Below are 27719 nucleotides of genomic sequence, written 5' to 3'. Positions count from 1 at the left end.
GCTGGGGTTACTGAGTGGAAGCCCGAAGCATAGCAGACGTGTCCTGCAGGAAGTGGCAATGTGGAGATTATGAAGGTGCTGGATATGAAGGATGTGAAGGAGCTGGCCCTGTGGAGAGTATAAAACCAGTGTCCAAAAGTCTGCTGGCAGAGAAGAAGAGAAAGAAACACTCGGTTTCTTCTCTCCTTACCTCTTACCTCCCACAAGCTTCTGCCTGTGTCTACCATTGACCAAACACAGCCAAAGTGTGGCCGATAGTCAGAAAGGAAAATGCTTGGTACCTGCTTTTCCTCTGATAACACAGAGGAACAGAGAGTAAAGACCAATGCCTCCGAAACAAGGACACCCAGGATCATCAAATGCAATGAATGCACCTAGGCAGATCATCATGTGTGCTTTATATTCTCCACTGATTTCTCTTATTCAGAGCAAATGAATGATAGCCTCTCTCCATGTAGCTTCTTCAAGAGTACCTACAAGTTCAGAAGAATTCCAAAGCCTTCAAGTCATGTCTTTGAGTAAAACTAATGTTTGGTTTTAATAAATTGCTACCTAAGTTTCCAAAACACATGTTGGAAGTTTGATTTTTAGAATTGTGTTCTTGCTGGAAAAAAACTTTAAAAAAATAAACTAAAATAGTTGGGAAAATGCATCTAGACTTCACACCTAGAAGATCCTCTCCAAAAATATCTGAGAGATGAACATAGGAAGGAGATTGTGTACCTTGAGAATCTGAGTGGTAAATACTTTAAACCAAATGTCAAACTGACAGAATAGGTTGATAAACCCTGGGAATTCATTCCCCAGTCAACAAGCAAGAACTACACAAATAAATTCCCATACTTCCTACACTTCTCTAAAAATCTGTAACCTTTCTTTAGAGTTAGTTCAAAATCATGCAAATAACCTCAAAGATAAATAATTTGAGACACGCTGCTTTTTGAAAGGTGATAGAAATGAAACTGAAGTTGCAGAAATAAAAAGAGTTGGGCACAGGGAGAATCTCAGGGCAGTAATGAAAATGGCACATTTTCAACCCGGTAGTGCTAAACCTTATTAAGGAAATGTCTGGAAACATGTAAAATGCTTTAATAGTTCATAAAAATAATGAGAGTTCCAACAACTTTAGCCAAATCGATGTCACCAGAATTCTCTAAGGCTAGTGTCTAACGTGTATTTTGTCTGTGAAAAGCTGTTACTTTTTTTTCTTCAGAATGAATTACAGTCTAATAGAAAGAGCCAGAATTATGTAGCCCAAATAGCCTAATATGAGGCTGATTTAGGTATCTACTAAATGTATGGCCTTGAAACAAAGCATTTTCTCACAAGAACCCTCAGTTATTTCTTCAGTGAAAAGGAGAAATTACTTCTCTTATGGTTTGTGATAGGAATTAGCAATAATGTTTATAATGAGCTGACACATAGTAAATCAGTGTTCCATAAGTCTTGCTTGTGATTATTATCTTATTATTTGAGCATTTGTGCATAACACAAATTGACAAGGTAGCTTCCTTTAATATTATAATTTTCCTCTTCTCATCAAGAAAGAGATTATAACTTCTTGGAGACACCTTAAAAATGCAAACATCCTTGAGAGGAGTTACTTCTTTAAATAGTATCTGTGAATATAGTGGTTATTTTTAATACCCTTGCAAAGCTCAGTTGACAGTCACCAAAGAGCAAAATTGGGGCAGGTAGTTGGGTGGAAGGAGGACTTGCAGAAAGCTTTAATTCACATATTAATTGAAATGCTTGTCAAAAATGCAGGCAACTAGACACCATGCCTAGGATGTTAGAGCCCAAGAATCTGTATATTTACTAGGCAAGCCAATTGACTCTGAATTATGTAGCCTGGAACCTCACTTTGAAAAAATCACTGCTTTACAGAAAATATGAGAAGTTGCCAGGGAGGAGGAATTGAGAGTGGTGAGTGGTCATCCAACACAGACTACAGCTCCTTAAAAGTTTTGCTAAGCTTCTTGATTCTACCTTATTTTGTTGCCAAACAAACAAGAATAGACTGAGAGTAACCCAAAGGGTTTTATGGCTTGATGCCATAGCTTTGAGTCCAGGAAATCCTTTAAATGCCAGAACCTGTTGTTGAGGAGAGGGGAGTGGTATCTACAATTACATATTTAGAACTGCATTTTGGCATGATTAAAAAAATAGTCACTTTTCGCAAAGTATAGTGAATTTATCAATGCAGGTAGAGGGCCAAGAACCCACATTACCAGGGAATGGACAGTCCTCATTTTGGCAGAGATGGAGGGTGGGCAGACTGGTATGACCCTGACTCACATTTCCGAATAGTAATTGTGCTTCTCCTTTGCCACTTGACCTTGACCTTTTCTTGCCATGTTTTATTTTCTATCTTCTGTCTGCTATATTTTGTACTCAGCACATCTACCACCCTTTCTTCTTACTCATCAATGATTTGAGTTGGCCTGTGGCTAAAAAGGTCACTCACCTACCCTATATATCCCAGCCCAAATGTTAAAGAAGTGACTTACTCCCGGGTTCTATAATGATTCTATATCAAGTAATAATGACAAAAATCATCATTGCTTTATTAATACTCCTGCCACTACTAGGAATATAACAAGTAAATGCAAAGGTATGCCAGAAAAACTAAAATTAATTTTTAAAAATGTTCTTATGGTTATCTATGTTAGTTCCAGTAAAAATACTTAAAAAGCATACAGTTTCATTGTTACAATAGTATTTTTCAGGGCTGAGATGATGAACCATCAGTAAATTCATTCCAGATTCAAAAGGAGAACCCACTAGTAGTTTGCTCCTCCCCCCTGTAATATCTTACTGTGACAGAAATAAACTCAAATTGCCAAATCACAGAGTAAATATGCAAGCTTCCTTTGCTGGTAGAAGTCTGTGAAATGTGTTCCTCCTGCTCTTTGGATTTCTGAACATGAAATTGAGTACCTTGTTCTTGGATCCAGCTGACAATCAAGAGAAGCTCACTGTTTTACATATTAGCCTCTGTAACTCTCTTTTTCCTTTAGACCTAGGTGACTTATGAAGCTGATAGCAGACCTTTAGAATCAGGAAAAGGCCAAGGCTGAAGTCTTTATTTAATCTGATTTCATGGAACATCCCCTTTTTCTTTTGGATCATAGGTGCTGTGAAGTATAAAACTTGAGCTGTATGTCAGTTTCAGCTGAGGCAGTTTAATAATTTTACATACATGATCAGTTTCACACCTGATTGTCTTCCTTGCTCCAAATCTGGAGAAATGGTAAATTTACTGACTCTAGATCTCAGTAAATACGAAGCAAATATAGAAAATACACCCTGAGGCATGGACTCTTCTATTAAATATATGATACTATTTACTAAAATCCTTAAACTTAAATATGGCCACTGATTTTTAAAAATTAGTTGCCTTTTTAAAGAACAAATATAGATTTACAGAAAAATTGAGATGATAGTACAGAGAGTTCCCATATTCCATCCCCTCTTTTGCAGTTTCCCCAGTTAAAATCTTGCTTTGGAGCAGTGTATTTGTTACGATTAGTAAACCAATATTGATACATTATTATTAACTGAAGTTTACAGCTTATTGTAAGGTTTACTCTGTGTTTTACCTTCTATGAGTTTTGACAATGCATAAAGACATGCATCCACTATTGCAGTATCATACAGAACAGCTCATCACCCTAAAAATCTATCATATGTCACCCACTTATTCCTCTCCACTCCCCTCTGCCTGTTTTCCTCCTGGCAACCACTGATCTTTTCATTATCTCCAGAGTTTTGGCTTTTCCAGAACATCAGACAGTTGGAATAATATAGTATGCAGCCTTTTTTTGACTGGCTTATTTCATTTAGTAATTTGTATTTAAGTTTCCTCCTTGTCTTCTCATGGCCCCCCTTTTTTTTTTCACTGAGTATTTTATTGTATGGATGTACCAGAGTTTATTTATTTATTCTTCTACTGAAGAACATCGTGAATGCTTACAGTATTTGAAGACTACTCATAAAACTACTATAAACATTTATGAGCAGGTTTTTTTTGTGGACATAAGTTTTCAGCTTAATTGAGTACATCCTTGGGAGCGTAACTGCTGGATTGTATAGTAAGACTATGTAAGCTTTGTAGAAAGCTGCCAAACTATCTTCCAAGGTGGCTCTACCATTTTTCATTCCTACCAGCAATAAATGAGAGTTCCTGTTGTTTTACAACTTTACCATCATTTGGTGGTGGTGTTCTTTGGATTTTACTCAAATAGGTGTGCAGTGGTATCTTATTTTAATTTGCAATTCCCTGAAGACATGATGTTGAACATCTTTTAGTACGCTTATTTGCCAGGTCATCTATATATATCTTCTTTAGTGAGGTTTTAGTTGAGCTCTTTGGCCCATTTTTAAAATTGGATTTTTTATTTTCTTACTGCTGAGCTGTAAGAGTTCTTTGTATATTTCGAACACAAGCTCTTTATCAGTTATGTGTTTTACAAATATTTTCTCCCAATGTGTGTTTTTCTTCTCATTCCCTTAACAGTGTCTTTTGCAGGGAAGAAATTTTTATTTTTAATAAAGTCAGTGTATCAGCTTTTTATTTCATGGATTCTGCTTTTGGTGTTATATTTAAAAGCTTGTCACCAAACCCATGGTCACCTGGATTTCTTCTGTTATCTTTTAGTATTTTTAAAGTTTTGCAGTTTGCATTTGGATCTATGATTCATTTTCAGTAAACTGTGGAGTGTCTGAAATCTGTGTCTAGATTATTGTTTTATATAGAATGTCCAATTGTTCTAGAACCATTTATTAAATGGTTATCTTGTATCCATTGAACTGCCTTTGCTCTTTTGTTAACTATGAAAGATAGGCTGAAATAGTAAATTTCCCGACTCTGATTCTGAGTACAAAAGTAATTGGTTAAACCAAATACAGAAAATCTATACTGAAACGTGCTTTAGTATATCAAATATTTGGTAATGTTTGTTAAGATCCTTAAACTCAAACACAGCCATTAATTTTCCTGTTTCATCAGAGATATAAATATTTCACTGTGGCTTGAATTCTAATAATGAAGTAATCATTTATTGAATGTGAGATGCTAAGCTCTGTCTCTCTATATATATTCATTTAATCCTCACAAAACCCTTATGAGGTGTTATCAATATCCACATGGAGCATATCATAGAATGGTGGTTTACAGAAGTTAAATACCTTGCCCATGGTCGTCCAGTCAGAATATGGCAGAGCCAGGATGGGAAGTCACCAGGTGATTCCAGGAGCAAAGATCTTAAGCACCTTTTGATAATTTCTTCATGTTCTCCTTTAAAACTTAAGAGTCCTCACTTTAATTGGCTTCCACTTCAGGATTGTGGTGAAATGACTGCTGCAGTTCTGGGTCTCACATCTCTTCCAGGAACTTTAAAAAAGAAAATCAATGGAACTTTCTCTCAGAGAACCTCTTAGACGTCCCCTTTCATTTTGGTTTTTTGTGTATTCCTAAAACAACTCCAGTGAGCTGGGGAGTGATGAAAGGTGATTGACTTTGCCATATAGTGTTGATCAACTGCTGTTGAGGCAATTAAAATTATCCATAGAAATATAAGGCCCCTTGAGCTGGGGATAGTCAGGTTTCCTTGCATGGGATGGTGATGATGAGAAGACACCTATTTGGAAATAAGCTAGGCTGTAAGTAGAAAGCCAAGAATTTCCATGATACCTGTTTGTATACTTTCCTAATCACGTTGCACCTTCCAGCCTCATCTCCTGTGTACTTTCCTTAACTTCACTTAAACTAGATGGTCACTGTTTCTACTTATGCTCATGATAAGCTCCCTCTGTGCCTTTGCTACTTTGTAGAGGCATTGTACTTTTGAGTCGAAGACAGCTGGTTGCAAATTCTAGTTCTGTTCACCCAGAGTGAGTAACTTACCCTCCCCCATCCTTGGTTTACTCCATTGCAAAAATCGAAATCACAGATACCTCATAGAGTTACAACAACTATAAATTAAAAGAAGAACTTATCGCAGTGCCTGTGGTGAGGAAAAATAAATGATTACTTGAAATACCTCCTTGATAATACCTCCTTGCTAATAGCACACAATTGTCTTCTGGCTTCATCTCCATCTTATCTGTGTCAAGAGTTGAAAAATAACCAACGTATGAAAAGAGGGAAACATGGTAGTAAAAGCTTTTTTTCTAAATGTTTCATTTTAGACATTGGAAAAATAAACTTCTATAAAGTATGTTCAGAATCCTTGCCATGAACACGAGGCAAGGAAAGGAGTTAGCCTCTTACATTACCTTCTGTTCCTCAACAAAAGTGGCTCCTGGTGCCTGCAAAGCCTGAATTTCCCTCCCCTGCCATTGACATTTGGCTGATTCCTTTATTTCTTCTTAAAAATGTCACCTCTACAGAGAAGATATTGCTGATCCTTCATTCAAGCTCATTAAGTCTTCTGTCATTGGTTCAAACAACACTCCCCTCTTGTAGCCCTCACCACATGTGTGATTATAGGTTCTGTCTTTGTCTTCTTCCCTGACTTGTGATCTCTCGAGGACCCAGGTGGCTTTATCTCCTTCATTGCCATAGCCTAGTGCTAGTATGGTCCCTGGCACACACACAGGCACTTAAACATAGCTCTTAGTTAAGTGAATGAACAATTGGAACCTGGACTGAAAAGTGACAATTCTCAGAATCCAGAAAGCTAGATAGACTTATTTGTTTGCTGCATATGCCTAGAAAAGAGTAAGAAAAATTAGCAGAAATAAAATATTTCTAACACAACACATAGATCTATTTACTGCCTTGTGCGAGTATTAAATGTCCAAACTGTTCCGTGAAAAGTAAAATGATAACTACATTGGGTAAGTTTTATTTCCAGTTGACAGACACATTCTTGTATAAGTGTCATATCATTCTTATTGAATCAAACCATATTTTACAATGCAAAAAAATAGAGCAATAAGAAAATAGAGTATAAGAAAAAATAGAGGTAGACATGGCAATAAAACTAATTAAAATTAAAATAAAGGATGTGAGGCAAAATTCCCTGAAACATCTTTAAAATCCCACAGAATATTACAAAGAAAATGTTTAGAATGACTTAAACACAAATAAGGTGACTGATCTCATTAATATGTTAATCACATTAGACAATTTCTTTTGTATATTGAAAAATAATGCATAAAATTTGTTGATTTAATTTCACTGGTTCCTGAAGTACAGCATTGAAATTAAACACTTCAGATAACAACTTGAATGTTCCAAACGCAGTTCATTGCAAACTTGGAAAAAACCAAATATAATACAGTGTGCTGCTGCATGGATTTTGGCATTTTTCAATTCTCCTTGAAATGGGAAGGAATCTACATACTCCAAGGTGATTATCATCAAGAGATCCATGAAAGGTGATTAGTAGAAAGTTTGTATTTTAAAAAGTTGAAGCCTGAGAGAAATGTATTTATAGAACATTTATGACGGGAGGAGAATGGTGTAGAATACAGGATTGGAATTCAGATTTTCGTAGGTTTAAGTTCTAATTTCCAGTCAGCTATTTATTGCTATTTAATCACTCTGACATTGTTTTCAAAGCTACTTGATAAGGATAATAATTATAATAAAAACTCCATACTATTTTTGTTTGACTCAGAAGTAATATACACCAACCAGCTGACACAGAAATAATGGCACAATAAATAGTGAGTTTAATTTTATTGTGTAGAATAAGAAGCCACTTCTTGTCAACAAGACAATAGGCTGCTTCCCTAACATGAAATCAAGTTCATTTCAACACTGAAGTTGAAACCACCAGCAGTTACAAATACTCAGGTAAAGAGCAATATATTTGGCCAATGTCATACAAAGAAACAGTCCTTGTCTATTACAAATTGCATTTATCATAAATCCTGCTGACAGCTTTGGTAAGAAGGCCTCAAAAGGAAAATATTTGCAAAACTAGAAAATGCTCTGAGGGCTCAAAGGAGAAAAAGACACTACTGCCAGCAAAAACACCTGTAAGAAAGCTTTGTTCTCAGTTGAACTTTTTTTTCTGTCAGTCTAAAAACCACCGGTTTCCTCCACCAAATGTAAAAACCAGTAGAGGAAACAGAACTGATGGATGAGTTCAAAGCCAGATTTCCTTAAGCCTGTGATGGCAGGTAGAGTCAGGGATAAAGATTGCTTCTTCAAGTGATCTGATTTCTTGAACTTAATTTCACAGTCTATCAGTTACCTGAGAGACATTATTTTCTTCAGCTTGGTCAAGTCAAAAGCAAGATTTCACAGATATAAAGAAAGAGAGGGAGTAATGTCTTCTTTCAGGGGAATATTACCCCCTAGAGACACGAACCAACTTCTTATAGCTGTTTGTACCTCTGATGTTTCCTGAAAGGTTGGTTAAACCACGGAATACCTTTAATAGCTCCAGCTTCCTCATGTGGAAAAAAAAAAGCCCAATAATATCTTAAATGTACAAATAAAGGACATTGCAGCAGTGGATAAAATGTCACCATAAGATTTACAATATCAGTGGTATTGTGTTATTGTTCTTAGGTATATTTTAATGCCTTTAACATACTTCTCTTGGATGATTTGGAAAACAGATCCTCTTAGCTAATAGAAACAAAATCAAAACAAATAATTTTCAGAAGGAATTAGCCTTCAGCGGTAGATTTGTGGGTTGTGTAGTATAAGAAGACTAGCAGAGAAAATTTTGATGTATTTATGTATTAATTCATTTTTATGTATTTATGTCTTCCCTTGTTCCACAAATGATTTAAGATGCCTAAAAACAACACACTGTGATTTTTAAAAATTAAAAATAACTCAGTGAGGAAATGAGGGCAAATAAAAGAAAGAAAGAAAAGATAGATTGACAATTGGTACAAAAACTACTGGCCATGTGGTTTAGAATATGTGTTGTTTTGTCTACGATTCAGAATTAATTTTTAGTGAAACAGTTGCCCAAATGGTGATGGGCCAACAGAGATTTTACTTTTCAAAGACTGAGAAGAAATAAAGTGGTCCTGACCTGCTTCCCCTGGAAAGTACTTCTTGGACCCCACCATGATGGTAGGTGGCCCAGTCTATCTGGCTGAAGTTCCTGCATTTGACAGCTTGTATAGCTACAGCTTAATCACTGCTGAAACTTCAACAGAGGAAAAAGGGTATTCTAGGTATAATGAAAGTTAAACTTTTTTCTCTATTATTCTGTACACCCTGCATATGGTCATCACAGATAATGCCTGCCAGAAAAGCTTCACAAAGCCTCCCAAGACAAAATCATATCAAAAGAAAATGGCCTCAGCTATAATGTAAATAGCAGTTTTTATTGTAGGTAGGACCACTTGAATCTACAGAGAGGATTTCCAAGGTCATGACTGTGTGGCTTTTCTCTCTCTCTAATTCTTACCCAGGGGATCGTCTATGTCAAGAATGACAAATAGATTTTCATATTGAGTTACAACTTAGCTCAGTGGTTAATTGGTAGTTGATAGAACACTATACGTTGAGCAAAATTCTGTGCCTGAATCTGGCCCCAGTGAGAAAGACTAATGTGATCAATTAATGATATTGGCCAAGAGAGTGAGAAGAAGGGTGGTGGCAACTGCACTGAGCGTATCTGGTTTCAGGAGTTTTCTGTTTTTTTAATTCTGATTATACCCCAGAGGTGTAGGAAATTGACCTTATGGTACCTATATTTCTTTCCTAAGACCCTTTTAGAAAGGGTGATGATGAGTCAAGAGTTTTCTCAACTCTATATAAGGAAAGAATGATGACTTTCCTCCATTCTGTGATTGCTTCCATGTGTATTTGTTGCTGTGAACAAAGTACTGATATGAACAACAGCATATTTCATATGTTGAAAAAATTATCCAATTTAAGCAGAATTGATCTGGATTGCAGATGAAGAGCAAGAAAAGGGATCCATATCCAGGGTTATATATTTTCTGTCATTACGTTACAGATCTTTTCATTATATTAATTTGCTATTAAGCCAGAAATAGGCAGTTATAACAATCTTCTGCTTCTAGTGTGTAAGTGGTTTCCAATTTTAGACTCTTCCTATTATGGATGGTAGAATGATTTCAAGTCCAACATAAGTCATGTTTGTCTTCTAAGATTCTGGAGGTATTACTTAATCCTCTAGGAATATGAAAGTATTGTGGACATTATCATGATTGAAAGGGTAAACACAGATGTGTGTTGCCAGTGAATTTTTGAGCATGAATAGGGTGAGAACATCATCGATGGAATTCCAAGAACTTAAAATGCTGTGGGAAACTGGCTCCCAAAAAGTTACACAACATCTGACATGCAATTATCCTTCCACTAATCATTTCACTAAGAGTCAGTAGTGTTCATGAGGCTAGTTAGTTGCTTAAAAATGTTTAGAGGAGAACATTTAAAACTATAATGAAATTGTAATTGTAGACTGAAATTTGTAGCTGAAGATAATGATAGAATCCAGGCAGTTACTATTATTTTCATATATAAATGTGTATAATGTATTGATCCATGACTGGAGTCATCTGTGATGTTGTAAAAGATCATAAAACTTGCTTAGAGAGCTAAGGCTTCCCAAAATTGGTAGGTGAATTTCTTTTTACTGATGTTGAATGTATTTACATTTTTATTATTGGAATAGAAATCTGTTTGGTAGGAAGCGAGCAGGTGTCTCTGAGGAGATATCACAGTGGGAAATGTTTATGGAATTTCCATACTTGGTTTCCACCCAATAGTACATATTTCATAACATTTCAGCTAAATTAGCACATTCATTTTTGTGTTATATGGGGGTGGGAAAGAACTAACCTTTTCTAGTTTTTGAAAATTAATCAGACATTTTTAGCTTTCATTTTCTTTTGAAATAAGAAATAAAAGTTGCAAATATGAACTTCCACCTTGGCAGGATTAAAAACTCATTCAGGCATGAAGAAAATCAATATCAAGTCAGGAGAAAAAGGAAATGAGAAGGCTCAAGTATGAAGGTTTGAAATAAAACTCCTGTGCACAATGAATCCTATCTTTTCAATGTCATCCCTGGTAGCTGCTGATCCCTACGAAGACATGAACTTATGAATCAGGAAGTATAGTACAGCATGGTTGAGGAAACGCTCTCCAAGGGAGAGCTTCTGCATGACTGCTGCCGCCTTCAGAGAATCTCATAGCCATCACTGATATCCTCTAAGGCAGGTATTTAGAAGACGAAAGCTTGACCTGGTACTTGAGAAAAGCCATCTGACCAGGAATATGCATTATGTTACATGAATAAGAAGTAAATTTTTATTGTGTTAAGACATTAAGTTTTGAATTTGTTAGTTTCAGCTGCTAGCATCATTTTAACTAACGTGGACAATTCTTATCATCTCCAGAAATTTTTCCAAAGTGTCTCAAAATAATAACAAATTAAGTAAAATGATATTCTTGCTAGGTAAAGCCAGCTTTCAAGCAAATGTTCTAGACCCCAATCCTTCCTCTAGAGAAATTAGAGATGAGCCTCCAATTCCCCCACCTGTCACATACTTCCACTACAGGGTTCACAGGAAAGAATATACCCACCACGAAGGTGCCATATAGAATGGGTTTCCTAGCAAATAGGACCTGGAGGTATTGTGATATAATAAGAAATATATTTGTGGATTCTGCCCCAGATTCCTGACATACAGAGCTCCTAAAACCCTGGTGTATAGGGGTGCTAGGATAATTTTTTGTTCTAATATTTGGTCTTTGATCCAGGTTCCTGACACAGAGCTCCTAAGACCTTTGTAATTTTCTGAGTGATAGGAGCATCTGGCACAGAGCTCCTGCATTCCTTGGAATTTCCTGGGTGAGAGCAGTATCTTTTGTTTTCTGGTTGCCAGGGAACCAACAATGTGATTAGAAGATTGGAACCTTCAGCTCCTGCCCCGAAATCCCTGGACCTCTGAGGAGAGGAGAGGGGCTGAAGGTTGAGTTGATCACTGATGTCAATGACTTAATCAATCTTATCTATGTAATTATGCCTCCATAAAATCCCAAAATGACTAATTTCAAATAACTTCTTGGTTAGTGAAAACATTTGCATGCCAGGAGGCGCTCACACTCCAACTCAACAGGTATGGAAAATCCTCCACTCAAGGCTCTTCAAGACCTTGCCCTATGTATCTCTTCATCTGACTGTTCATCTGTACTCTTTATTATATCCTTTATTAATAACCTGGTAAACATAAAATGTTTCTCTGAGTTCTATGACACACCACAGCAAATTAATTGAACTCAAAGGAGGGGACCATGGAGACTCCAACTTATAGCCAGTTGGTCAGAAGCATAGGTCACAACCTGGGGCATACAACTGGCATCTCAAGTTTGGGCAATTTTTTTGGGACTGAGCCCTTAACCTGTGGGATCTGATGCAATCTCCAGGTAGCTGTGACAGTATTGAATTGAATTGGAAGACACCCAGCTGGTGTCCACTGCAGAATTGCTTGGTGTGTGGGAAACACTCCACAGGCACCTGGTTACAGAAGTGTTAAGTGGGTGTGTGAGTAGAAAAAAACACTATGATTTTTCCTATCCATATTATATTCCCACCTCAATTCTAGGTAATCCTTTTAGTTTTCTAACAAGCAAACAAAACAATGAACACCTTAACACTGAGCGCTACCTTAGGAAGCCTTAACTGACTTACAGGACTAAGAAAGGCAAGATGCTTTATGTAAGGTAACAGGTTGTGTATTAAGGTTCCTGGATATTTTGTTTATTTGCCTTTTTTGCATGGAGAATCAAAGCAATAAACAATTTTATGTCAGGCTAATAGTGTGGCTGGAACATGAAATTTACAGAAGTAGTAAAAGCAATGATTTACGTTCTAAACTGAAAGGGTAATCATGTGATCTAAGACTGGCAGAATCAAAAGTCAAAACTGCTGTCAGTCACCTGGAAGTTTTCAAATATTTAGACATTTGGCAGTAAGTAAACAAAAGGTTTGAATAAGTCACAATTTTTTATTTAGCTTTTGAGAAAATTATTTTGGTATGTACATTAAATATTAATTGAGATAGTATATTTCAAATATGCATTTTAAATTGTATAGTAATATAGTACTACCACTATTTTAAAACCTTTGTTATAGCTTTGGTAAGGTAGCTATTCAAAATATACTTTAAATTTTTTATTGCCTGATAGATACTGTCCATATAAAATATCCTTCCAGGGATATGACAATAGAGTAATTTTACTGAAACATTTCCTAATTTTTCCAAGAATATTCTGAACAACCACGTATATGGAAATGTGAAATTTTCAACTAAGTGATGATTTTCTGCAGTCATTGAAAGCAAAATAGAAAAATGCAACTGTGAATCTAGACTCAGAGGTTTAAAAAAAAATCAGGTAGAGTCCTAAACAAATTAAGGCTGTCCTGGTTCATGCTCTGGCATTAATGTTCCATATGAATTTTGCTAAAACACATGCAAGTACTAGAATTTGTGGTCAACGATTGTGGACAGGTTACATTTTCTTTAAATCCAAGATACTTTTAATTGCTCTAGGCCTGTATTATTAAGAAGATCCATTGAAAGAAAAGATAGAATCCTTGAATTTATATTCTTTTTATTTTATGAGATTCCTAGATAAGAATCTTAGGATTATTACGGTGGGGGAGAATTGGGAGGTTAACTTAACTGGGTTATAGCCTTTGCATCATATAAATAATAGTAACAATAAGTAGTTAGCAGATATCAACCATTGGTCTTAGATGCTATTGCAGAATTCTTTTCACAGAAAGAAAACAAATTCCATATTTTTGAAAAAGTTTACAATCTAGTTAAGTTTTGAAAAACAAATACTTTAAGGATTGATATAAAGCAAAATATTAAAAAGTAAGTGTTACAGGGATGCCAAAGAAGACTGGCATTAATGGATAATATTACCTCCAAAAGAGCTGAATATTTGAGGTTGATCTTAAAGAGTATGATGGGTATAAATTAGTGAAGAGTAGGGAGATAGAGTTCCAGACTACAGCAGGGTAAGAACAGGGAAGAAACACTAGTGGAAAGTTATATTTACACACTTTTTCATATAGGTGAGCGTTTAATTTACCTTGAGAATGCAGCATCTAGGAATTGTGCTTTTTGTGCCTCTTTCAGCAGATTTTTTAGTTCATAATTTTCCTCTGGCCCTGGTTGTAAGATATTTATGCTCGATTGTGTTCATTGTTTTTTGTGAACTTATAAAAATTGCTTTTTTATTAGTCTATAAAAGCCATGTTTGGAGACAGCCTAAAATAAAAATTAATGCAACTTATCACCCTACAGCATGGAACAAGTGCCTGTTTCAGTCTCTTATTTAAGCACCGCAGATGCGTTGAAACCTAATAAAAACAGTTCCCTGGCACATCAACCCTAACCAGAGAGTAAGAAGCTAAAAATCTGTGAATCGCCTACAACCAAAGGGGAGTCTTTTGAGAGCTGCATTGTTAAAACTCTGAGAACAGGTATGTTATGTCTAGAGGCCTAAAATCTGGGCTTTGTGAAGAAGCAAATGTTTATGACTTAGTAAATACTCTTCCTCCTTCATCACCTTGACTTTTTAAAACCATTAGTCCTTTAAACTGTGATATGGCACTCTTTGGCTTTGAAATATATCTTGCTGGACAGAAAAGGAAGCTGCATTCTTTATGGTCCTGAAATAATAATTGCAAGTAGTAAGACATATGAGATGTGCTAGTTTAAGGCATGTTCAATAACTATCTCTCTATATCCATGAGGGTGAGGGTCATAGAAAATACATTAAAATGAGCCAGTTTGGAAAATCATAACAATAACAGCAATAATAATGATTATTATTATATTACCAACACAAACACAGCACACAGCCCTGTGGATGTGATTGTTTCCCAGCAGAGAGCTTGGGCCTCCCAGTTTACTTCTGAATGTGTCCAGGGATGCTGTGCAGATGGCCAGTACTTGCAATGTGAGCCAGCTCACTGGTACACAGAAAGCTGGAGTTTGAGAGGAGAGAGCAAATACAAGGTGTGTGTCCTAGACTTTCCCATCTAGCCTTCTCATGAGATAGGCCAACAGCCTTCAACAGGTGATGCTTCCTTCAGTAGCCCCACCTCCCTTGGCTCCTGCCCCTGCCCTGGCTCGGGAGTCTTCATGGGAACAGCGTGCCCTTGTCTTAATCAAAAGCAGCCCTGCGGGGAGGAGGCTCAGAAGGAACTGGTAGGAAAATAGCACTCTAATGCATTTTCCTCAGGTGCTCTCCAGATACGTTCTCAAGGACACATTCATCTGTGAATGCGGATTTTTATTCCTGTGCCTCATTCTGTTGGAGCTGTAGAAAACCAAACTCTCTATCTGGTTAGTTTTTAGGAAAAGTATGCTGGTCCTCCCAAATGTGATAAGAAGCCAGTTAAAATGATCTGGGCATTAAGGCAGCCACAGTGGAAGAATTATAGCTACATAGACACCATCTATACCCCCAGAGCAAGCACATCACATCCAGCTCCTGACCCGATTATCTCTGAGCTATGGCTCTTGTGGCTCGGTCCACAAGTCCATGCCTGGGGTTCCCAGAACACAGACCAACTTGTTGTGCAATGAAGACTTTATGAGAAACTTTGTTTTCTCTTTTCCTAAGGGCCTGAAATCAGCAAGCCAAAAAGCATTTTATCCTAATATAGAAAAGAATTAGACAGCAGATGCTTCTTCACAGCAGCCTGTGTGCTGGGGATAGAAAAAAAAATGGCGTAGCCTTCTCTCTGGCAAGAGTTAGGACTGAATCATCATGGGAGTGTTTGTGGTAAAATTACATTTTTCCTTTAGATAGTGGAATTATTATCACTGGGCTATAGACAGCTAGTCCGGAGTGACTTTGATGAGACATACTCTTTTTCACCACATAAAGAGTGTGTCTTTTGACTCCAAGGGAACAAAATATCCAAGAATATCGTCATGGGAGGAGAGCAGATAGGAGACCCTGGAAAAAAGTTGGCTAAGATCAAGAAGGGAGGGGAGCCAGCAAAGTAATGAAGAGGATTTGTTTTCTTTTTGAACTAAGGATGGGGATTCGGTCATGTCTCAATAATCGGGTGAACACAAAAGGTCATTCCAACGAACAAATTTCCCAGTGGCCTCCATGAAGCAAACTACAAAATCAATTCTATATCATCCAACCAAAGACCACCAGTAGGGACTAGGACGCTTTCTTAGGCTTGATGAGTGAAAATACAATTTTGTCTAGAGGTTTATTCAGATCAGGAAGGGAAAGGAGAAAAGAGAATTATTGAGGAAGTTCCTCCAATGTTGGACAACATTGGATTCCCCCCCGCACCCCCCTCTTTTTTTTTGACAGACCTCACTGTTGCCCAGGCTGGAGTGCAGTGGTGTAATCCGGGCTCACTGCAACCTTCGCCTCCCAGCTTCAAGTGATTCTTGTACCTCAGCCTCCTGAGCAGCTGGGACTACAGGCGCTTGCCATCACACCTGGCTAATTTTTGTATTCTTTGTTAGAGACGGGGTTTCACCATGTTGGTCAGATCAGTCTCGAACTCTGGACTCAAGTGATCCTCCTGCCTCAGCCTCCCAAAGTACTGGGATTACAGGCATGAGCCACCGTGCCCGGTGATTTTTTGCATTTCTAATGCTTTAGGTTTTCATCTTTACCTGGCAGTTGCATAGATATCCAACTTGACTCCTTGCCACTAATGTCTTCTCTCATTTAATCAATTCTTCCAGTTGGCCTTTGTTTTATCTTTCTGAAAGATTAAATTTCCCTCTGCAATCCCTTCCCTTTGCTAGCTCCTCATGAACTATCAAAGTCCAGCTTCTTCAACCTGAACATCATCTATAAAATATGGATACTCCCTGCCTCCTCCAATCCTACCTCCCAACAGTCCTCTGATCCAAGATGACTTTCTTCTCACTATTCCTGGAAGATATCTCCTCTTGCATTTCTATGTATTCAGTTGATTATGTTGTTCTCATCAAAAATGGGCACCTCCTTATATACATCTGCTTATCCAAATCTGTCCACTCCCCAAGCCCCTCCTTCAAGATCATCTTCAGTGCTCCTCCAGATGTGTCTTGCGTATCTGAATTTCTATAGCATCTAATGCTTATACTTTTGTAATTTTAGCACTCCATTTAGGCTTATTCAGATTTTTTTCCAACATTATTATGTATTTGTATAGAATGTCTTCTCCATTGAAAGAAAAATCTCCTCTATGACACGAACTGTGTCACAGACATTTTAATATCCCTCATGATAGTTCAAACAGTTTAATATAAACATTCAAAATCTTTTTGTTCCCAAATCAGTTTACATGTATGTAGCCTTTAAACCTCATTGCCAGCCTTTGGTAATGGGAAAATAAGTCCAAATGAGGCATTCCATTGGAGGCTCTTTTAAAGTCATCATGCTTCTATCTCTCCTCTCCCCACTAGGTCAAGAGCTCAGGGTGATCTTTGAGCTAACGAGGACGCTAGGTGACACCAAGCCCAAACACTCTCTGAGCAAGTGCCTGGTCCTGAGAGGTGATCGAGGTCACACGACTATAAGATATAGGCAGGAACTGAAAAATCACATCTCCAGACTCATCACTTGGTATGTTTTTTCTCCTTTTGTTATATTGCTCCCCAACCTAGCTTTTCTATGGCTGGTGGGCCAGCAAATATTGGTTAATTCAATTTTAGAAAGAAAAAAAAACCCAAAACTAAATAAATGAAAACAGTAAGAGAGAGAAAACAAAATTTAGGGTTGGTGTGAACAGGGTTTTAGCTTTTCAGTTACGTTTCCAATGCTTCAGGAATACAGGGCATGGATGTCAATTATGGCTGTGCTTTTGTTCACTTTGATTCTGTTTTGATATTTTCTTTTTGACATTTTAGAAGTTGCTTTGTATCGAACTAACCACTAACTAACCACATAAGTGGTTGCTTATACCACTAATTATGATCAATTGTCAAAAAAGAGCCACATTATGCCCTCCAAACTGTTGGGTTGCTGCTTCTTTGTTCCAGATAATTCTACCTGAGATAAAGCAAGAATCACAATGTTGGACCTAGGAAGGTAACTACCCAAAGGGGATTCTAATGAAAATATTGATGAAATATTCAAAGTGGACAAATGCATAAAATGTGAAAAAAAAGAGTAGAAATTTGATGCATTTTAGAAATACTCTAAGAATCATTACATTTATATTTTAGGATGCCAAGAGGTATTTCTAGAAGGAATAAAATTAACGTATCAGTATGGTTTTATAGAAAGAATTCTAAAGCAAGGTTTAAAAGTCCTTGAATTTAGCTGTTTTTCAAGGTATCAGTCATTAAATTCCTTGATTCTCAGTTCCCCCATCAGATGAGAATTACACAACTCACATATTTGCTTTTATTATTAGAAATATATATAAAAGTATGGGAAAATGTATTTACATATTGAATTTACTTTTTGTGGACTTAAAGAAGGGTTGTCCCCTGGGCTGAGACTTATTTTACTGGTTGTGTTATACTGATTTTCCATGTGCATTTGCTAGGAAGAAAATAGTAATAGGATTTTTACTTTTTAAATGTGAGGCTTACCAATCAGGCTCCAAGATGGATGAATTCAACCATATAGCATACAATTTTTTATTCTTTATGCTTCTTTGTTATCTTCCCTCCATTTCTCTCCACATCCCACATTCCATCACCCCATTCTGATCACTGTCAATCACTGCACTGTTTTTTCCTTGCTCTAATGTCCTAACCAGATAGATCCACAACTGACAGGAATTTATCGGGAGAGACACAACAACTCACAACATACAAGCCATATATGAACCTGACAGCCCTATTAGGGGTGGATGCGCACAGGATAATGATAGAGCCGTTGACAAATAACTAGCAGTTTGGCTCATTTACACTGAAGAGTTTTGCACGCTGGGGTTGTTTTGTGCCCATTTATTGCACCTTCATAGGCAGTATAAATCCGATTTAGTCCACTTAACCCTCTACTGTGATTTCTGCTGAGAATGCACTTACATAGTCTCACGGTAAAAGAGATTATCAGAACTGAGCAAAAAACAAAACCAAAAACTTACTTTCTAATTTTCTTTCTCATAATCACCTTTAGGATCACTACAGATCAAACATAACTAGTGTTTCTGCAAAGCAACATCCTTTTTTCATATGTGCAAAGGTAATTCTGTTAACATAATAGTTATTTACAATCTAAGTAGGTCTCTGTTTCTGCTTTCAGCTTGGTGTAGTTTATAGCAGACCAGTGTTAAGATCCAGAAAAAAAATCAGATAAAACAAACATGTAGAAAATTGAAATGTAAAAATAATATATGCTATTTACAATAGCTCAAAAAATATCAAATACTTAAGAAAGACATGCAAGACCTCTGCACTGAAAATTAAAAACAGTATTCAGACACACTTAAAAACTTGCAAATAGAAGCATATTCCATGTTATAGACTGATGACTCAGTATTTTATTTTTTAATTAAATTCTAAAAATATTCTCAGAGTCAGGGGATGAATTGTAAAGTGTACATTTTATGAACTATGTCCCAGTTCTGGCCACAGCGTCTTACTGATTTCAGCTGCCGACGACTACCTGCTCCCCAGAGAGGACCATTTTATATCTTAATGGTGTCAAAACGAGGGTTACTTCATTTGCAGTTCTGTAAAACCTACAGTCAGATGGGTATGGTGACAGGATCTGGTATAAGCAGTAATCATATTCAAAATTAACATACTAGGGGTTGCTAAGTTGCCTATAACCAATCATAGAAAGGGTGTGAACTAACACATGTAGAATGATTAATAACAGTGTAGTGAGTTAACTAGTGTCCACTCCAAATTCATGAGACACAATTTTTTCAAGGTTTTCTGGTATTTCCAAAGTAACATATATGGTTACTACAATTCCTATCAAGATGCCAACAGGTTTTGCTGCTGTTGCTGTTGTTGGGCTGTTGCAATGGTGGGGTGGGGGTGTGAAGATTGTCGGGCTTATTTAAAAATATATATGCATATGACAGGCTACCTTGTGGAAACACAACGTTGAAGGACTAACACCGTCAGATATCAAGATTTGTTCCAAAGTTCCATAATTAAGACAATGAGGTGTTGGTTCAATGACAGACCGTCAGATATCAAGATTTGTTCCAAAGTTTCATAATTAAGACAATGAGGTATTGGTTCAATGACAGACCAATACAACAGAATAGAGAATCCAGAAATGGACTCACAAATATATAGTCTCCTGGGGCATAACAAAGTGTAACTGCAATGCAGTGAAGGAAAATATTTTATTTTCAATAAATGATGTCAGTTGAAATGTATATTTGTAGAGGAAGAATTAGTTTAAATTATAATTTAAGGCGGCTCATAGATACAAATGTGAAAGGTAAAACCCTAGGACCTCTAGAAGAAAAGATAATATTTTCATGAAACTTGGGGAGAGAATGATTTTTTAAAACAGGACTCAAAAAGCACTAATTATAAATAAAACTTTGATTAAGATTAAAACAGTTTCATTAAAACACACCATTAGGAGAGTGGTAAGGCAAGTTACAGAGAGGGAGAAGACATTGGCAATGCATACACACACACACACACACATATATACACACACAAAAGACTTATATTAGGGATACATAAACTCTTACCTATCAGTAACAAAAAGATATGTCAGTAGAAAAATGAGGTAAGGATTTCAATAAGCACTTCTCCAAGAAACACATCCAAATGGCCAATAAAAATATGAAAAAATCTACCTTCATTAGTTGTCAAGGAAATTCTGACTAAAACATAAAACTCCTACGATACAACCAAATTGACTACAATAACAAAGACTGACAATAGCAAGAGATTGTAAGCATGTAGGGCAACTAGAAGCCTCACACACTGCTAATGGGTGTGAAAAGTGGTACAGCTGTTTGCAAAAGTTTGGCAGTATCCATTGATATATATAATATGCATAGTTTATTACCTAAATGTTTGTGTTCAACAGAAATGCATATGCGTGTGTTCCCAAAATACTATTTGTAAGAGCACAAATACTAATAGATATTTAATCTATTGTTGATACCTGCAATAAGATACTATACAGCAATTGCTATCACATGAATGACTTGATAGCATTGCTATCACATGAATGACTTGAATAATCGCTGCACACACTACTGAGTGAAAAAAAACAGACATAGAAGAGTACACACTATATAATCCGATTTATGTAAATTTCAAATACTGGCTAAACTATGTTGTTAGAAGTCATGAGAGTGATTACTTTTTGGGGAATTGTGACTGGGCAGGGCATGGGGCTTCTTGGGTGTTAATGTTCCATTTCTTAGTCTGATAGTTAAAGGGGTGTGTTTACTTTGTTCAAATACATCAAACTGAGCACTTGAGATTTTTACACTTTTCTACATGCATAATATACTTCATTAAGAGCTTTCTCAAAAACAATCCAGATCACCTATTCCTTCTGCTTCTACTAATCACTTTAAGTCATTTAATGCAATTACTGTTGCTCTCTAAAATTGCTAAGTAATATCAGTGCAGTATGTAGAACCTGGTCTAAAATAATCAGGAAATTCCAACTTTAACGATTTCATGTTGTCTTTTAAAAATCAACACACATACAATCAAGCTGTCAAGGACCCAGCTTGTCTATCGGAGATAGGAGATTCAGGCCAAGAAGAGAATTTTAATATGGCCATGCATTATCTATAACTTGTAGGATGAATAAAGATAAGAATTAGAGTGGACTTAACTGAAAATAGCCTTGTGATAAAAACAAGTCACTTTATTTCAATGACACTCACTTCCACTGTGATTTTTATCTTGTGCTTATTTAGTTCCTAGGCCCAAACCAAGCCTTCTCAGGTTTTTTTTTTTTCTTTTCATTCTTTTCTTTTTTTATTTTCTTCAGCTCTGCAAAGTCAATGTAACCTATGGAAATGGAATTGCCCTTTTGCACAATGTCACTGAAGACATAGTAGAGAAGGAAAGCAAGTGTGAAGCCAAAAGTATTTGTGAAGTCTGAACTACCTGTTCTGAACTTAAATTTCAAAAACATTGTTTGAAGTGACTCTGATATTATTTTTATTTACTATATTAGAAACAGCCCTTTCTTAGTTCACACTTGCAAGCTAGTCACATAAATTAAAGCAGGATCTCATGAGGGCTGATGAGAGAGAGGAGAGAGAGAGAGAGAGAGAAAAGACAGGTAACTTCATACAGGCAAGCGTAAGTATATGTTTTAAGTAAGACTTTGAGGGGACATTGCCAGATTAAAATTCTTGTCCTTAATTTTTCAAATGATACCCTCCTTAGTAAATTTAAATACTATGCCAACTTCAATTCATTCAGATACATCACCTACAATATTAATTTAATTGCTCCTCTATTCCATTCTGGTTTCTCTTGTTGCTCTGACTTTACATTTGGTCATCAAAATATAAAGACAGAGTCACCTCAAAGCAATTTCCCCAAAGGCATGGAAATAAAATAACTTGGGGCATTTTAAAATGTAGCTTGAAAGTTCTAGGTAAGAAAATATAAAACTAACGAGAATGAGAGATGAGAGGGTAAGCAGCCATCCTTAATCTAGTCCTGAGAGATTAGGATGATGACACCTTGTTGTAACAGGAATTCTTTGAGAAGGCGATGAAGGGTGAATAAATGGGTTGTCACTGGCCATTTTACTTAAGGATGTTTGCACCACTATGGTTATGTACCTTTAGAAGACTTCAATTACCTGAAGATGAGGTTAGATATTAACAAAGCCATGTGAAATTTACTGTGATCGGCAAATAGCTCACCACAGGTGAATCTGGAATTATACTCCTCCAATTTAGCAAGGAATAAACTGGAGTTGTCTGACAGGGACAAAAAAACTGATATTTAGTAAAAGACATTTCACAGAAGGTCTGTTCAGAAGGAAATAAAATTTAATTTCTAACAATTTTTTGTGGCTAAAATTGCATTTTAAAAATGTAATAAGCAGCCTCAATAGAAACTCATATAACCAACTGAACCATGCTTATACACACAGCAGTTTTCACCACCTCTTAAGAGACAACAGCTGATTCTTTTGATCTGCCTGCTTCCTAGACAAAAGTTCACGGTCTCTGAATTAGCCCCATATTTGGAATCATAGCCCTTTTTTTTTTTTAAATCTATGTACGTTCTTATTGAGCAAATCCTGCACGCTAACTTGCTGCAGAGTAAATCACTGTATGGTCTAAGACGAATGAGCACTCTTCTCCTCCCCCTCATCACCAGTGCTTTATTATATGTCACAGCAATAATGATGGCATGAATAAAGAAACAGTAATCAAACTATCCCACTGTAAATGGCAAGTTTATACTGAGGCTCAAACCATATTCTATTTAGGTGGAGAAATGGGTATCTTTCTCAATGAAATATAGAAAATATCCTATGCTACAGTTGTGGCTAATGCTTCTCTGTAACCAATCTAACAATGTTGGAAAGTTATTAGAAGTCAACTTTTTCCAGGGCTGGTACTTAGTGATATATACGTGAACTTGGACACTGGAAACCTCGGCATGAATAGCTTCACCAAGATAACTGGGCATTCATCATGTCCCATTCAATAAAATAAAGAAGTTAGAAAATAATGCACTCTGTGACATCTTGTATCTGCCATGTAAAATTTTAATCATGTATATGACCTTGCATTTGTAGGATATAGTAAATTCCTCTTCAAAGGTTTTAGCCTGTAATTTGTTAAGTACAATGAGTTCTGAGATCCTCCTTAAAGAACCAATGTATCAGTATGTTCAGCTCCCCTGTTCTTTGTTCTCCATTTTAAAATTTAACTTCCTTGTTCTCCTCACCCCTAGTTTCAGTAAACAACCTTTCCCACCAGTTCTAATCAATAGTTCACAACTGTTCCTCTGGTCACCTGCTCTGTCTTGAGTCACTCCTAGTCACCTGCTCCATCCTGAGTCACCCCTGGTCACCTGCTCTGACCTGAATCATCCTGAGTCACCTGTTCTGTAACTGCCCTTCCGACCAAACTACTCACCCCGGCACTATGGCTAGTACCCCTGCTTTCTTTCAAATAGCCAATCAGAATTAGCTTAGACTGTGTAGTCCAACCCTAGCCAATAGGGGAATGACACAGCAGTAGGGGCTACCAGCATCAGGAATAAAAACCCCTTCCCCTCCCTTGTTTGGGTGTGCTCGCCATTGCTCCTTCCGTGAGTCATACCCTTCTATGGAAGTAAAATTGCCTTGCTGAGAAAATTGAATTTATGTTTGAGTGCTATTTCTTTTGCTGCACCAAAAATTTATTTATAACACATTTATGAATCTGTATTTGCTAATAATGGCTGCTATTGAAAGATCAGAGAGCTTAGAAGCAACTTTCATCTATATTTTTTGTAAATAAGGTGATGCTGATTCTAGATCTTACCAAGGTGTTAGACAAAACAAGTTATTCCATTGAGTGAAAAATGAAGAGCTTTTGACCCCAGCCTTCTAATACTACACTTGCCTCAGTACCCATGGAAGGCAAATCATTTATACACTAATACTCACATTTGCATTTTATAATTGGTATGGTAGTAAATAGTTTATAAGCAAAATGAAATTCAGTTTAGTTATTAGGAATTCATGTTCACAAAAGGCAAAGATACAAGTGTGTAGCTGGTTTATCAGAATAGGAAAGCAAAGGATTATATGGATTGAGAATGCCAGAGAATTCAAAGATAGAAAGAAAGTTGTGATTCATGTCGCATGTTAGATATGGACTAGGAGCTGAAACCCAAAGAAGTTCAATTACTTGTCCAAGTTCATATAACTAGTTGGGGGTGAAACCAGGGCTATAAGAGAAATCTCTTCTTTGTGATCCAATTCTTACACCACAATACTGTGCTTCTTTTTGAAGATTAGATTTTCATATCTGTAGCTCAATACATTTTAATCATATATCTCAAAATTTCCTTCTAAGTGATTGTTAGGTAAACACGTTTATTTTCAAAAGTAGCAGTATTGCCTCAGGAGGTCACCAGGAGCTTTTAATGCAGTTTTCATTGTCAGTTGTTCTGCCCCAGCTGAAAGCAACAGTCTCCAGGCTCCTGTGCAACCCAAATTCAGAATGTGTTAAAATCCCTGGAGACCGCTCTGCCATGGGGCCCTAAAGAATTCATACAGTCACTAACAAGAGTCCAGAAATAAATTTAGTGGCTAAAATATGGTACCTTGAGTCCCCACATAATGTGAGGCTGTGGGTTCTCCGCCAAAAGTGGGGTCTACAATGTTTGACTCTGTAAGCTTTAGTGTGAAGAAAACCAGGGCTTGGAGGACATCTGAAACCCTCATGACTTTTTAAAAAAATTTTTCCCTCTTGAATTTTAAATAGAGCTGAGCTGTGAGAATCCTTTTAAAGTTTTTGACAATTTCCTAAAATATAGTGTGCACATTGCCACTGCCAGGTGATATGAGTAGAGCTCATTTCACCCAAGTCTTACATTGAAAACCAGAAAGCTAAAAGAGACCGTGACTCTTTTTTCAATTAAAAATACCAATTTGACAGATATTTTACTCACAATAACCTGGTAACAATCTACCCAAATGGCATGTAGTCATGCATTTTCTTTTTCTCCAAGGACTAGCTATGTCTCATGATTTTCACATATATTATGCAGAAGAAGAGGAAATGTTCAAAGAGGATGCTTAGCTCAAGTGAGTACTCAGTGAATGCGTGGAAGGGAGAACCATTAAGAAAACTGAAATAAGAAGAGAAGCAAGTCATTGTGGGAGAGGGATCGATAGGCACAGCTGGTATATCATGCATCTATCCATCCAGTTAATATTTATAAAATAAACTCCATTTTCTTGCAATAAACTCACCGTGTTACAGCAGAAACCGATCAAAAAGGAAACAAAGAAACAGATAATTATTTACAGGTACATATCCTGGTGGATTTTTCCAGCAGACAGGTTGGAAGTACTAGCTTGGGGATGAAATAAAAATTTACAGATGTTTGTATGGGAGAGGGTAAACAAGGAGTATAATAATTCTTACAAATGGCACCAGAATTCCTTTTAAGGTGGGAATTATGTTTGTTGGGAAATATAACTTAATTGCTTGGGGGAAAAATCGAGATCCTTGTTATTGGTTGGTTCCAAGGTCTCCAAGAATAGAGCTAAGTTGTTCTGTTAGATAAAAGGGTGGTATGTGTGTTTGATTGGGTGGGTAGGAGGGGAGTGCAGGATGGGGAAGACTAGAAGATTCTAGAGCACTTCTAAAAGTGGGGTCTGCAGAATTCTAGGGGTTACTGATACTCTTCTAAAGGACCTGAGAAGTCTAAACTATTTATAAGATAATACTTTGGTGTTACTTGTTTTTACTTAATAACATTGACATTTGTACTATTGGTACAAATGCAATGGTTGGTAAAACTGCTGGTGCCTGTGTGAATGAAGGTAGTGGCACTGAAAGATATTTTGTAAAGCTAATCTAATTTAAAAACAACTTTTGGCCTTGTGCAGTGGCTCACGCCTGTAATCCCAGCACTTTGGGAGGCTGAAGTGGGAGAATCATGTGAGCCCAGTAGTTTGAGACTAGCCTGGGCAACATAAGGAGATCCTGTCTCTACGAAAAAATTTCTAAAAATTAGTAGCATGTGGTGGTGCATGCCTGCAGTCCCAGCTACTCAAGAGGCTGAGGTGGGAGGATTGTTTGAGCCCAGCAGGTAGAAGCTTCAGTGATCCGTGCTTGTGCCATTGCGCTCCAGCCTGGGCAACAGAGTAAGGATCTGCCTCAACAGAAAGTCTTTCATAAGGCAGTAAACGTTGTTAATTTTATCAAATCTTTTTTTTTAATTTTTGTAAATTATTTTATTTTATTTCTTCCTTGATGAAGGTACTATCAAGGTACTGTCTTCAAACCAGTACAAATATTTCATACTTAATACCTGGTCATTTTCTAACCAATTGAGTAATTTGTTGCACAGTAAGCTACCTCACATCTTTCAGCAAGAAATACATTAAATCTGAATAGTAAAGACATTACATAATGAATTAGGACACAATTAAAATTTGCTTTAAATATTGCTTTGTGGGAGAGGACACCATACTTCTACTCAATGAAGAGAAACATTTCTGCAGTCTAGAGGTCTTTTATTTTTTAACACCTACGAGGCCATGAATTCATAGAGAAGAGGTTCCAGCAGCTCAGGCTCCTTCCCATTGGTTCTCACACAGTGTGCTTCTCTGGGTAGAGCAGGCTGGTGCTTCAATTGAACCCGGGGACCTTTCTCTTTGGCTTCTTTCTTTTTCTGATCATTATCCTTCACGCGTTTCAGGAAGCTATCTCAGCTCTTAGAGTGCTTAATGTGCTCAATACGCACATTAATTCTCTTGGCAAGAATCTTACCCTTAACTTGTTTGTTTACAACAATGTTACAGCATGCTGGGGAACACTGTAGACTCTCCCAGTTTTGCCATGGTGACATTGTGGGCATTCCTTTTTGAACAGTACCCATTCCCTTGATGGCTACAATATCACCTTATAGATTTGCACATACGTAGCCAAAGGAACAACTCCATGCTTTTTAAAAGATCTAGAGAACATATATCAGGTGCCTCTCCTCTTTCCCTTTGTGTTCGTCATTTTGGTGAATTACTGGAAGATGGCAGTTCCGGCCAAAAGAAATGATCAAATCTTAATTCTTGAGTTTATATCTCCCTTTCCAAGCATGTATCTGGGCATGGTCATATTTTCTTCATA

At 36.9% G+C, this 27719-nt stretch overlaps 1 long non-coding RNA gene across 1 annotated transcript in view; it reads left to right on the top strand.

The window, feature by feature from the left end:
• Positions 1-27719, top strand: part of LOC105552478 — a 106279-nt gene that overhangs the window by 11143 nt on the left and 67417 nt on the right. Inside the window, exons 4-5 of the long non-coding RNA XR_001008016.1 lie at positions 17407-17566; positions 25594-25669. This is a non-coding gene — a long non-coding RNA (uncharacterized LOC105552478). The remainder of the gene's footprint in view (positions 1-17406; positions 17567-25593; positions 25670-27719) is intronic.

Source organism: Mandrillus leucophaeus, unplaced genomic scaffold (assembly GCF_000951045.1).
Source record: "Mandrillus leucophaeus isolate KB7577 unplaced genomic scaffold, Mleu.le_1.0 Scaffold56, whole genome shotgun sequence".
In the NCBI taxonomy this organism is placed as follows: domain Eukaryota; kingdom Metazoa; phylum Chordata; class Mammalia; order Primates; family Cercopithecidae; genus Mandrillus; species Mandrillus leucophaeus.
Note: the sequence above shows the minus strand (reverse complement) of the source record. Positions and strands in the feature narration are given on the sequence as shown.